Source organism: Asparagus officinalis, chromosome 7 (genome assembly GCF_001876935.1).
Source record: "Asparagus officinalis chromosome 7, Aspof.V1, whole genome shotgun sequence".
Classification (NCBI taxonomy): Eukaryota; Viridiplantae; Streptophyta; class Magnoliopsida; order Asparagales; family Asparagaceae; genus Asparagus; species Asparagus officinalis.
Window position 1 is genome coordinate 143,743,830 of NC_033800.1, and position 13,159 is coordinate 143,756,988.

Below are 13,159 nucleotides of genomic sequence, written 5' to 3' on the forward strand. Positions count from 1 at the left end.
CTCGCAAAAACTGATTCCATCGATCAAATGGTCAAATAATGTCTCATGAGAACCAGAAATAAGCTCAAATAACTTGTGAAGAGAAACATCAAGCTACACCAACTTTGAACGGAAAATGCTGCTATCCTGTTTCCCTTTGAGAAAGGTTCCGCAAGGCCTCATCCATGCTTATCTGTCTGGTTCTCCAGCGTCGAGGCTGGCCTTTGCTGCCACAGTGTCATAACTCGACAGGAATATGTCCGATAGGATCTGAACGCAACGGAAACTTCCCTGTTTCAGGGTATTATAGCGTAATTTTCTTTTGCAACAAGCAGCGTCCCAACGATACTCAATCAAATATGTTTTGCAATCTGAATGTAGTTGAAACAACCAGAAGCTCCGACCACTAAAGCGAAAGAAAACTTGTATGTGATTCAAAAGAATCAAGTACTAGTAGAATAATCTTAGTGAAGATAAGTATCCATCATATCAATGATCAAAACTCTCGAACAAATCCCATCTGCACCTAGGCCTAGTTTCCATTGCCAGAACCTTTTCTGGCGTTCGTTTCTCCATCAGCAGTCTCTATCCCTTCCAAAGCAAGCGCCAAACTCTCTGCCGCTATCGAGAATGCCCGTCTGCTTCTATACTTGAACTTCACATGATTTCTCGCAACCGAAAGCCTAGCCTGAGAAATTACCTCTCCAGAACTCCCTTTCGAGCTTGCCAACTTCTTCGCCCACCTCTCCATCACCATACTCTCCACCTCCTTCGCCAACCTCCTTTCCAATCCCCCCAACTCTTCTCCACCCCCTCAAATCGCCTTCCCCCCCCCCCCCCCCCCCCCCCCCCCGCCCCCCCCGACATATCATTATGACCAATTCCTTCGCTACGTCCTCACTGGCGGAATCTGCGTAGGAGAAACTAGACTCTCACATAGCATTTTCCGCATCTGTCGCTGCCCAGCGAAGACATCCCGCCGGCCAGACATATTCGAAGCGGCTCCAATCCGGACGCGATATCAGCCTCGCAGCATATTCGACACGTGTAGGCATTAAAAAATGCCAAGAAACAGAACAGGGTTGAACCTAGCCACAAACACGAGAGTCGTCACAATGACGAACCTCGTCTCAACTAGCAAAGCTCATCATTGAAGACGAAACTCAGTTCGAAGCTCGTCAGTGAAGACAAAGCTCATTATCAAAGGACGAAGCTTGTCGGTGAAGGCGAAGCTCGTCAGAAGAAGTTCATGAGTCTCGCCACACAGCTGGACTTGGCCATCAAAAGACAAAGCTCGCTACATAACGAAGCTCTCCTTGTCAGACGAACCTCATTGCACATCGAGGCTCGTCTCATCAGACGAATCTCGCCACGCAGCGAAGTTTGTGTCACCAATTGAAGCTCGACTGTAACGGTCTTGAAGACCCAATCATCCAACGTGGGCTAAATCCAAGGAGTCGGTTATGCCCCGACCCCATAATTTCAGTACATCAGTTACGTGCTAAAGGCCTATAAATAGCCACAAGCATCTGTGAAAAGGCAAGGAGAGGACGCACGCGTAAGAGAGACGCGAGAGCTAGTACTCAAACCGTGAGACACTTTTTTTTAGATCCGAACATCGGTTCTTGAGATCTAAAGTTAGACGAGCAACCGTCTAAGGTCAACAGCAGCCACCAGCGGTGACTCAATCACCCAACATAGATCTTGTTCTGATCGTCAACAGAAAGCAAGTGTAAACATATGTTTTGAAATTGATTTGTAAAGTATTTGTATTAATGTATGTTTGTCATTATGAAACCTATGGGAATGCTGTTGGAATATAGTTTGTCATGCAAGTTGTATATAGTTTGTTTGTCATTATGAAACATATGTTTATATGAACATTGTATATAGTTTGTCAATTACATTCTTCGGTTATATTACTGTTGTTATGTGGCTTCTATGGTAGATTTGATGATAGATAAATAGATTTGATGATAGATAAATTCTGTGACGTTAACTTGTAAGTATAGCACGTTATCATACAAGTATAACACGTTATAAAGTAAGTATAGCATGTTATCTTGTAAGTATAGCACAATAACAGTAAGTATAGCACATTATACATTAAGTATAGCACGTTAACCAGTAAATATAGCACGTTAACCAGTAAGTATAGTACGTTAACCTGTAAGTATAGCATATTATACTGTAAGTATAACACATTATTCAGTAAGTATAGCACGTTAACATGTAAGTATAACACGTTATTCAGTAAGCATAGCACGTTATCATGTAAGTATATCACATTATCTTATAGGTATAGCACATTATTCACAAAGTATAGCACGTTAACCTGTAAGTATAACACGTTATTCAAGAAGTATATCACGTTATCCTGTAAGTATAGCACGTTATCTTATAAGTATAGCATATTATTCAGTAAGTATAGCACATTATTCAGTAAGTACAGCAGTTAACCTATAAGTATAACACGTTATCATATAAGTATAGCACGTTATCCTGTAAGTATAACATGTTATTCAGTAAGTATAACACGTTAACCTGTAAGTATAGCACATTATCATGTAAGTATAGTACGTTAATCTGTAAGTATAACACGTTATTCAGTAAGTATAACACGTTAACCTGTAAGTATAACACGTTATTTTATAAGTATAGCACGTTATTCAGTAAGTATAGCACGTTATTCAGTAAGTATAGCACGTTAACCTGTAAGTATAACACGTTATCATCTAAGTATAGCACGTTAACCTATAAGTATAACATGTTATTCAGTAAGTATAGCACGTTAACTTGTAAGTATAGCACGTTAGTTAGTAAGTATAACACGTTAACATGTAAGTATAACACATTATTCAGTAAGCATAGCACATTATCATGTAAGTATAGTACGTTATCCTATAAGTATAGCACGTTATTCAGGAAGTATAGCATGTTATCCTATAAGTATAGCACGCTATCAGGAAGTATAGCACGTTAACCTGTAAGTATAGCACATTATTCAGGAAGTATAATGCGTTATCATGTAAGTATAGCACGTTATCATGCAAGTATAGCACGTTATACAGTAAGTATAGCACAATAACAGTAAGTATAACATGTTATACAATAAGTATAGCACATTAACCTGTAAGTATAGCACGTTAACATGTAAGTATAGCATGTTAACCTGTAAGTATAACACATTATTCAGGAAGTATAGCACGTTATCATGTAAGTATAGCATATTATCTTGTAAGTATAGCACGTTATTCAGTAAGTATAGCATATTATTCAGTAAGTATAGCACGTTAACCTGTAAGTATATCACGTTATAATGTAAGTATAGTACGTTAACCTATAAATATAGCACGTTATCATGTAAGTATAACATGTTATCCTGTAAGTATAACACGTTATTCAGTAAGTATAACACGTTAACCTGTAAATATAGCACATTATCATGAAAGTATAGAACGTTAACCTGTAAGTATAGCATATTATTCAGTAAGTATAGCACGTTAACATGTAAGTATGACACGTTATTTTGTAAGTATAGCACGTTTTTTAGTAAGTATAACATGTTAATCTGTAAGTATAACACGTTATCATGTAAGTATAGCACGTTAACCTGTAAGTATAGCACGTTATTCAGTAAGTATAGCACGTTAACCTATAAGTATAGTACGTGCTATACTTGCATGATAACGTGCTATACTTACAAGCTAACGTCATAGAATGTATCTATTATCAAATCTATCTATCTATCATCAAATCTACCATAGAAGCCACATAACAACAGTAATATAACCGAAGAATATAGTTGACAAACTATATACAACGTTCATACAAACATATGTTTCATAATGACAAACATATGTTCATACTAACAAACATACATTAATACAAATACTTCACAAATCAATTTCCAAACATATGTTTATACTTGGTTAACTATTGATATCGTATTTGGAATCTAGCATCCGGGAAATTAGTCTTGAGGATCACGTTTGTCTCTTGAAATCAAAATATAACCAGATCAAAAAATAATAGAGCAATAGATTGAATATAAGTGGTTCAATGAACATTACACTTATGGAAAATATACCTTCAGATAGAAATAGAGCAACGATACGAGCTCTATGTCTTGCACAATCCTTTTGGTCAATTAAAATTGGTTGATCGGAAACGAGGCTAAACATGTACGCCATCAGGAACACCTTGCAATCCAAGCTACTGCAAGTTCAAATGTTTACAATATCAATATAACACTCTTGGCTCATAATTATATAGTTTCTATGTGTTAGCACATACGAAAGAACAACAAATGAGTAAGTTGAATACACTAACCCATGTTGTTGATGTAGGTCTAATAAAAATTTTGGCCATATACTTCTAATAAAATTTTTAACATGGCCATTTTGGTTTTTAACTCAAATACATCTCACAGAATTTTTAAAACATAAGATGCGCAAAAAAGGACATTGAAATGAAGCGAACAACTTCTCGCGGGCATTAAATCAAACACCAAATATGCAATCAGAAACTAACCTTGATAAGCCCTCCACATATCAACAAACCCCCTCAACCCCTTTACCATCTTCCCCTTCCACTCGTCGGAATCCGGCCTCCGCCTCGTCAACGCTACACAACTATCCTCCTCCTTCAACCCAAGGTCCAAAACCCACAGCCTGCCATCACCGACGAAAACTTCACTCATCGCTCTTAATGTCTCCTCCATTACCAACTTCCCATCTCTTTTCCCATCCTCAAACTCTACACAGCTCCCTCCACAGTTCACCATTATCATCCCCCCTTTCCTCAGCCTCTGCTCTGCTTCAACTTCACCCACGTCGATTTCTCTTGAAGCTCAGGTATCAAGCTCCCTCTACTAAACAAATCCACCAAGAGGTCGAACGGTGGGATCGAACTAAGAGGTCGACGGTGAGATCTGGGACTGAAATGAGGCGACGGAGCAACTAAGAGGTCGATGGCAACGATCGATCGCGAGGTCGACGGCAACGGCGACAGTGACGATGGCTGGAGACGGGTCACGACGGCTGGAGACGGGCGACGGAGGCAAGGGGCTTTCGTTTTTTTAATTTAGGGCTAAAGGGGATTTTGAGGAGAGATACTGGTTTATATGGGGAAAGATGTATTTTGGAGTTTTTACATTGATTCTGTATAAATACAAGTGCTGAAAGTATTGTATTTTGAAGATTGAGTTTAAAGACAAATACAAAAAAAGAGTTGGGTTTAGAGATACAAATAATAATAGGTGGGTTTAAAGATAAAGCGGAGTAAACAAATGAGCCCAGAAACAAAAACCCCTATTTGTTATTGCTATTCAAAGGAAAAACATGAATGAAGAGGAAGAAGTATTTTTTTTTCCATTACTTCCTAAAAATTTATGAAACCACAACTTTCTATTTCATAGTTTCAAAAGTTACTTCTATAATACTCACTTCGGATGCTTCTATGCAAAGCCAAACGGACCCTAACAACCCCTAGTTTGAATCTTTCTCCTCCTTTTCTTCATCAGCGATCTCAATCGCTTGCAAAGCCATAGCCAAGCTCTGCTCCCTCGCCTCCGAGATAACCCCGCGTCTACTAACACGCTTCTTGATCACCTTCGACTTCATCTCCTTCAACTTCTCAACATCCCTCGCGACGGAGGAGATCTCTTCCGGACTCTCCTCGCTCCTCCACCTCAACGTTTTCTCCCACCTGTCAATCGCCTTACGCACTCCCCTCGCGAACCTCCTCCCAGTCTTCCCGCCCATCTCCGTCTCCGCAGGATTGCAATCCGCCCTCGCCGCACAAATCAGTTTATGCGCCACCAGATTCCTGGCCTGCCTCCTCCAACGGAACGGGACGCTCCCAAACAAGCAAGACCTCTCGACGAACGAACCCTACCCCGGCCTCGTATCCCGCCGATCGGCGAAAAGACGCTCTCAACCGACATATACGACAGCGTCCATCCGCCGGCGCCGACAAGCCTCGCGGCGTCGCTCCGCCCCGCGAGCACGAAGAGATTCGTACGCGAGCGACGCCCCGCACGCCGCGAGTTCGATCAGCCTCTCGCGCGCGCGGGATGAGTCCTCCCGGTCCCACACGCCGGGGAGTTCTTGGGAAATTCTTCTTCTGTGGAGTCGTGAGTAGGGGTTTGAGCGCCTCAGACGCTGTATATGAAGGCCGTTATCGCGAGCAGCTCGTTGCGGAGGTCGTGAGATAGGGAGATGCAGTCGAGAATTAGCCGGCGATCTAACAGTGTTTGGGCCCTGATCGATTCCTGGAGGTGTTGCATGAAGTTGGAACAGCGTTGGGTTCTGTAGAATTCAGAGATTGAGCGGAGGTCGGCTGAGAGGGAGTTGGCCGTTTCTAGGGTTTTGGGTTCCATTGAGTATATTTTGAAGAGAAAAGGGAGGAGATGAGTTTTGATTGAATTTCTATATATTAGACGGAGGCTGCACGTGTAAGGGGATAATATTAGCTAGGGTTCTGTTGGGTTTTGGCCTTTTGGGTCCCGGTTTAGATAGGTGAAGAAGGAATGCGGAACAAATTGGTAATCAGACTAAGAAGTTGGTGAATATGTATTAGTCTGAGTTCTACGTTTGATTAATTTAATCTTGAATTTAACACTTGAGCATGGTGGTTTTTTTTAAATTAATTTTAAAAAAAAGTTCGTTGGAACTAAATTTATAAGTTCAAGATGTGGGACAATTAGGGCTGAGAATGGTTCGGTCCAAACCGAAAAAACCGACCGAACCGATCCGAACCGATCGGGGTTCGGGTCGGTTTGAAAACTTTTCAACCCGAACCGATCCGAGCCGACCGAATATAGTGCAATACTACCCATTCTGATCTCAAACCCTACCCGACCCGTCCCCAAAGAGTTAAAGACTCAAACTCTAAACTCATTTTTTGGATCATTATGGGTTGAAAACAATATCATTATATCAGCGTTTAATGCTTCATAATCTTCTACTTTGTTGATATTTTTTTCTTTAACATGGTTTGTTGTTTGATAAGAAGTTTGATGAAGTTAGAACCGAACAAACCGAACTGAACCGCAGCGAACCGACTTGCAACCCCAGGGACAATGATATATTTTTTTTTTCAAAGCTTAAAAAAAAGAGCAACCCAACCCACTAAAGAAACTAATATATAGACTGTTTGCTTGTGGCCTATTTTAACTTAATAACCTATTTAAAATTTGAGGGAAAATGAACCTAACCACTAAAACCCAAAACACAAAAAGCCCAAAGAATCTAAACAACACTACAAAACCAAAACTCATTGCCGAAAGTTATCTATTCTATCTAGCTATGGATCCAATTTCTACCGACCCCAAATCCAAAAGACCCCAGTACTTCTAACCATCGTTATGTATTTTTTTTGGTAAATGGAAATTTTTATTCATCAACCATATATGAAATTATGTACATCTCAAGAATACTCAGCATATTCGTTGCTGAGAGCTCAAATTGAAACAGATACACTCCTCAAAAAAAGAAAAACCTGTCAAACCCAATTAGGGGGGGGGGGGGGGGGGGGGGGAGGGGGGGGGTTGTTGAAGATGATTGTAGAGGCTTCAAACTTTATGACATTGATCAAGTGATCCGCACTACTAAACTTCTGCGCAAACATTCTTGCATTCCTCTCTCTCCATATGCAGTAAATTGAAGCTATCAAAACTAATATTTTAAGCTTGACCTGTAGAGCTTTCCCTCTCATACTTGAAAACCAGCTCCATATGTCTCCAGCTACAAGATTTCTTTTTGAAATTCATCCAATCCATGATTGAGTTCCATATGTAGGAGGAGCAGGTGCATTCAAAGAACAAGTGGTCTCTCGACTCAGTATTTGCCCCCGTGCACAGACAACACAGGTTAGCACTGATTATTCCTCTCCTCAGGAGTCTATCTTGCATGAGAAGCCTGTTTTGAATCGCCAGCCAGCTGATGAAAGCATGTTTGGGCACATTGAGACCTCCCCACACAGTTTTATGCCATGGAACTGAGTTAGCAGCTGGGGACAATTTTTTGTATAATGTTGACAGTTTTGGCTTTGAATTCTTGCAACTTGACATGATAAGGTTCTTGACATTTTCAGCTCCTCCTAATTCAGTCATCACCTTGTTTCTTATTCTTAATAATTGCTTCCACATCCATGAGTCTCCTGATCTAGCTTCGACCTGCCAGATATCTCCATGTTGAGATAGTTTTCAGGGATCCATTTAATCCAAAGAGATTCTTTGTTTGAACCATCGTTATGTAATCCCAACGGAAACTATAGTTTTACAATATTATATTATTGTTTTCAATATTAAACAACCCTCCTATCTTTAGAATATTACCAGATAATCCCTCACGACTTCAAAAATATCAGAAACCCTCTTTAACTATAGGGATTATAATTAAAAAACCTTTAACTTTAAGCTTTTGTTAGAACAGTATCCCTTTGAGATTTTGTCAGAAGATCTCAATTAATTATTGGGTTTTTTTTATAAAATATCAAAGTTAAAGGTTCTTTTTTTTATAAGATCTAAATTTAAGGGGGATTTTCTATATTTTCAAAGCTATTAGGAGTTTTCCAAAAATCATCCAAAGTTTAACGTTTTTTAATTACTAGGTTTTATGCACGTGCAATGCACGTGATTAAATACTATGATTAAGTATTTTTGATTTATTTCCTTACTAAAATTTGTTTCTTAGTTCCACTTTACTTGTTTTGCTCACTTATGTCTTTAAACTTTAGTATTGTGATTATTTATTTTCTTTAATATTTGTTTGAATGGGCTACACTAAATTTAAAATTTTCACGTTAATAATTGAATTGATAAGAAATAAATATAATCTAAAACTAATTTGAATTTGCATGTTATTTAGATCGACATGAAACCAAGCTTGACTTGAGAAGGTATAATGTTGTAAAAGTAAAAAACACTTGAAAAAATAGCATCATAAAAGAATGATGAATAATTAAAGCCAATAATCCAAGATGGTTAATTAAAAGTGGGCTACAATGAAACTAAAAAGAATATAAATTTTGTTGCTAATTAATCATTGATAGACTTCAGAAAAAATCATAAAATAAAGATTAATACTAACTCTAGTACACTTTTATATGATAAAAGAATCCACATAACCATATAAAAATATTAAAAGAGTTCATGAAAATCCCTTCTAAAGATTCATGATTTTTCCTCAAAAATTAAGCTATTCTATAAAATATTCAATAAATTAAATTTGTGTTGTATTTATAAAGAGCCTTGATAGAGATGCTTTTGTTTTAACAGCTTGTTCTGAATAAACCCTACATATTAGCTTTGAAGTGTAATATTTTTTCTTTATCGTGTTATATGGAAGTTTGCTTGGTTTAATTATCATTACCTTATATATTCAATAAGTTGTATCTTTGGATTGATATATATTATTAACACAATTTATGATAACATATATATCTTTCCTACAAATTTGAGACAGATATAATGTGAATTTTATGTTTAGCGGTCTTTAATAAGAACTTTAATTGTAAAATATGTTACATTCATATTTAAAGATCTTAAAACCTGACAGTACTATTATATGCTTATCTTTGATCGTGTCCCTAAAAATTGATCATTCGTTGGTAGTCATATCCCCAAATAATGTTACTTGCAGAGTCGTGACACTATATAGAAAAAGAAAAATATCAAGTTTAACTATTTTTTACTTACGCTATGGTAACTAAGTATCATGTGCATACTTGTTATCAATTATAGTGATTTCCTCATCTTATCTAGCTTATTATATCTCGTAATATAGCTCATTAATGACTTCACTTTAGTTTCTACCGCAAGATTATTAATATATAATTTTATATTAAGTTTATGATTCCTTTAGTATTTTAAGAATAAAGTATGAAAGTTTATAAATACTTACTAATTTTTTTGTATCTTTCATAAAGAATGCTTTTTTTAATTAGGACAAAATTGTTTAATATGTTCTTCAAGGGGAACTCGGTCAGTGCTTCTTTGTCAGATTTTCCTTTTATCGATGTCAATTCAGGTGATTCATAAATGTTTCTGAATTTTGAATTTATTTTCTTCACTTCTCCATTTGAAGTGAAAACAACTTAGTTCTTTTATATGATATCTCTGAACTTTCTGATAGTTTTTCCATACATATCTCATTGTATTTTTACCCTATAAATATTATCAACATTAGATATAAATGTTTATACATTATAATCAGTTAATGCTAACCTATTATATTATAGTCTTTTATTAATTTTTCTTCTATCAATGGATGTTATTATTAAAATTATATGCATTTCCTTGAATTTATACAGTAATGTTAATTTTTAATCTATCATATGCTTTTAAATTATTATTCCTAAATTGGATAGTTTTTTTGGTCAATGAAAATCTTCTATTCATTTCCCAAATGTGAACATTTACATGCATCTAGATTCTCAGATTTTTAAGTTGTAATAAACTTTCTGGAGGTTCTCTAGTGCATGTTAGCAGGCGAAAATCTCCCTGCTAACTTGCCTCTCGCCTTGAAAATGGTGAGAAAAAAGGGAAAAAAGGGGAAAAAATTCTGGAATTTGGATTAAGATCTTCAAATCTGATTTCGTCATCTTCTGCAGATCAAGCTGAAACTAATTTCTTTGAAGATGATGAAGAATTAATGGGATCCACAGGCCCAAAAGGGGAAAAGAAGAAGAAGCTATTGACTGATATTTTAAGCTCAGCAAATCCTATTCAGCCTCAGCTTGATTCTTTGAGGAATGGAGGATTGAGTTCGATTTCGATCTCTGAAGTTTCTTGGGCAGATGAAGTGGAGATAGAATCATCTCAAGATTCGGTAAGAAAAATTAGATCTAAGACTCCTAAAGATGTTCTTGAATCTGTCCCCGTCTTTCTTTCAAAATCTGATTCCAGACCTGCTGAAAATTCTAATCCGGTCATAAATCCGGAGCTAAATCCTGGGATCATTGGTGAAATTTCTATTCCATTGAAACCAGTGGTGGTAAATTCTAAAGATTCTTGCTCTGTGAATTTAGTAAATCAGTTCAATGAGAATGTTGATTTTCCTCCGTTGAAGTCTTCAAATATTTCAAATGAGCCTATCCAAGAAATCAAAAAAGCTGGATCAATTGTTTTGCTGACAATTGAAAAACTGGAAGTGGCTTAGTTTTGGATTATTTGCCTCCAGAAAATAAAGACACTGTTACATTTAATGATGCAGAATGGAATGAAGGGGTTTCTATGTGGCAGTTCTCATTAGTTGGACAAGTTCTTGGATTAAATGCCAAATTTAAGGCTATGGAGATCTATGTCAAGAAATTATGGTCTAAATTGGCTATTCCTGAAATCTGTTTTCTTAAACCTGGGATCTTCTTGTTTAAATTTAAAAATAAGGAAGAAATGAATGTGATTTTAGAAAATGGACCATAGTTCTTTGGATCTCGTCCTCTCTCATTGAAGCCTTGGACAATTGGAGAAGATTATGAGAAAATAAATGAGTGCATCTACCCTGTTTGGGTTTAATTACCAGCACTTAAGCTAAATCTATGGAATGCTAAAAGTATCAGTAAGATAGTTAGTGTCATTGGTCGTCCTGTTACCACTGACAAACTAACGACAAATAAGCAAAGATTAGCTTATGCAAGGGTACTTGTGGAAGTAACTATGCCTGCAGATCTACCTGATTTCAAATAAGCAAAGATTAGCTTATGCAAGGGTACTTGTGGAAGTAACTATGCCTGCAGATCTACCTGATTTTATTAACTTACAAGGCCCTGATACTTGTGGAAGTAACTATGCCTGCAGATCTACCTGATTTTATTAACTTACAAGGCCCTGATGGAAAGAAATTCAATCAAAAAGTGATATATGAGTTGAAACCTAAATGGTGCACTCAGTGTAAATTGGTGGGGCATGAAACCAAGTTTTGCAAAAAATTCCCATGGGTACAAAAATGGATTCCAAAAACAAATGTTTTAGGTATACATAATGCGCAGGTTTCGGCTGGGCGTGAACAAGTTAATCCTGTGCATGTTTTGGATGCTGTAAATGACCTGTCAAAGTCAGGGGCTATTTCAAATATACAAAGGTCAGCTGGACATAATGTACAGGATGCTGGTAATCATGTGCATTCTTTAGATGCTGGAAAGAAATTATCTAGTCCTTTGTCAGGTTCATATCTACAAAGGTTAGAGGTGTGGGTGAATCTTCAACAAACCATGGAGCCTGGTATACTTCAACAATCTGATAAAGGAAAGGAAAAGCAACTTGATGATAAGACAGTGCAAGCTAGTAGTAGTCAATTAGGCTTCAAAGTGAATATTCCCGTGCATGGTGTGCATGTACAGCAGGTACCAAATAAGCCTTGGACTCTAGTACAATGTAACAATAAGAAGAAATCTACTCCTACTAATGCTTTCTCTCATTTGGAGTTCTTGGATTTGGATCCCTCTGAAGTAGATAGGGGGAGAGGGGGTTTTTGCTAAATGAATTTGGCTTTTTGGAATGTAAGGGGACTTAATAAGTCCTCTAAGCAACAAATGGTCAAGAATCATTTATGGAATTATCATATCTCTTTTATAGCATTGTTGGAAACAAAAATAAAAGATGCAAATTTACAAAAAAATTGCCAAGAAAATTGCAAATGGCTGGAAATGGACTTCAAATGTGAGAAACCCAGGGAAAGCAAGAGTTATGATTCTTTGGAATCCAAAAATTCTGGATATGCAAGTTATTTGCTGCTCTGATCAAAATATCTCCTGTACTGTTAAATCTGTTGATGGGAATTTGGATTGTGTAGTTTCCTCAATATATGGTTTTAATAATTTGGAAGCAAGAAAGGATTTATGGGCTGAATTAAGATCTGTTTAATAATTTGGAAGCAAGAAAGGATTTATGGGCTGAATTAAGATCTGTTCATCAGTCTATAGGGGATATTCCTTGGCTCATTTGTGGAGATGGATTTATGGGCTGAATTAAGATCTGTTCATCAGTCTATAGGGGATATTCCTTGGCTCATTTGTGGAGATTTCAACAAAATTATTAACAATGAGGAGAAAATTGGAGGGAATTTTCTCTCAGATTCAGATACAACAGATTTCAGATAATTTATTTTTGACTGTCAGCTCTCACACTTGAAATCTTTGGGGTGTTTCTATACCTGGAACAACAAACAAATTTATT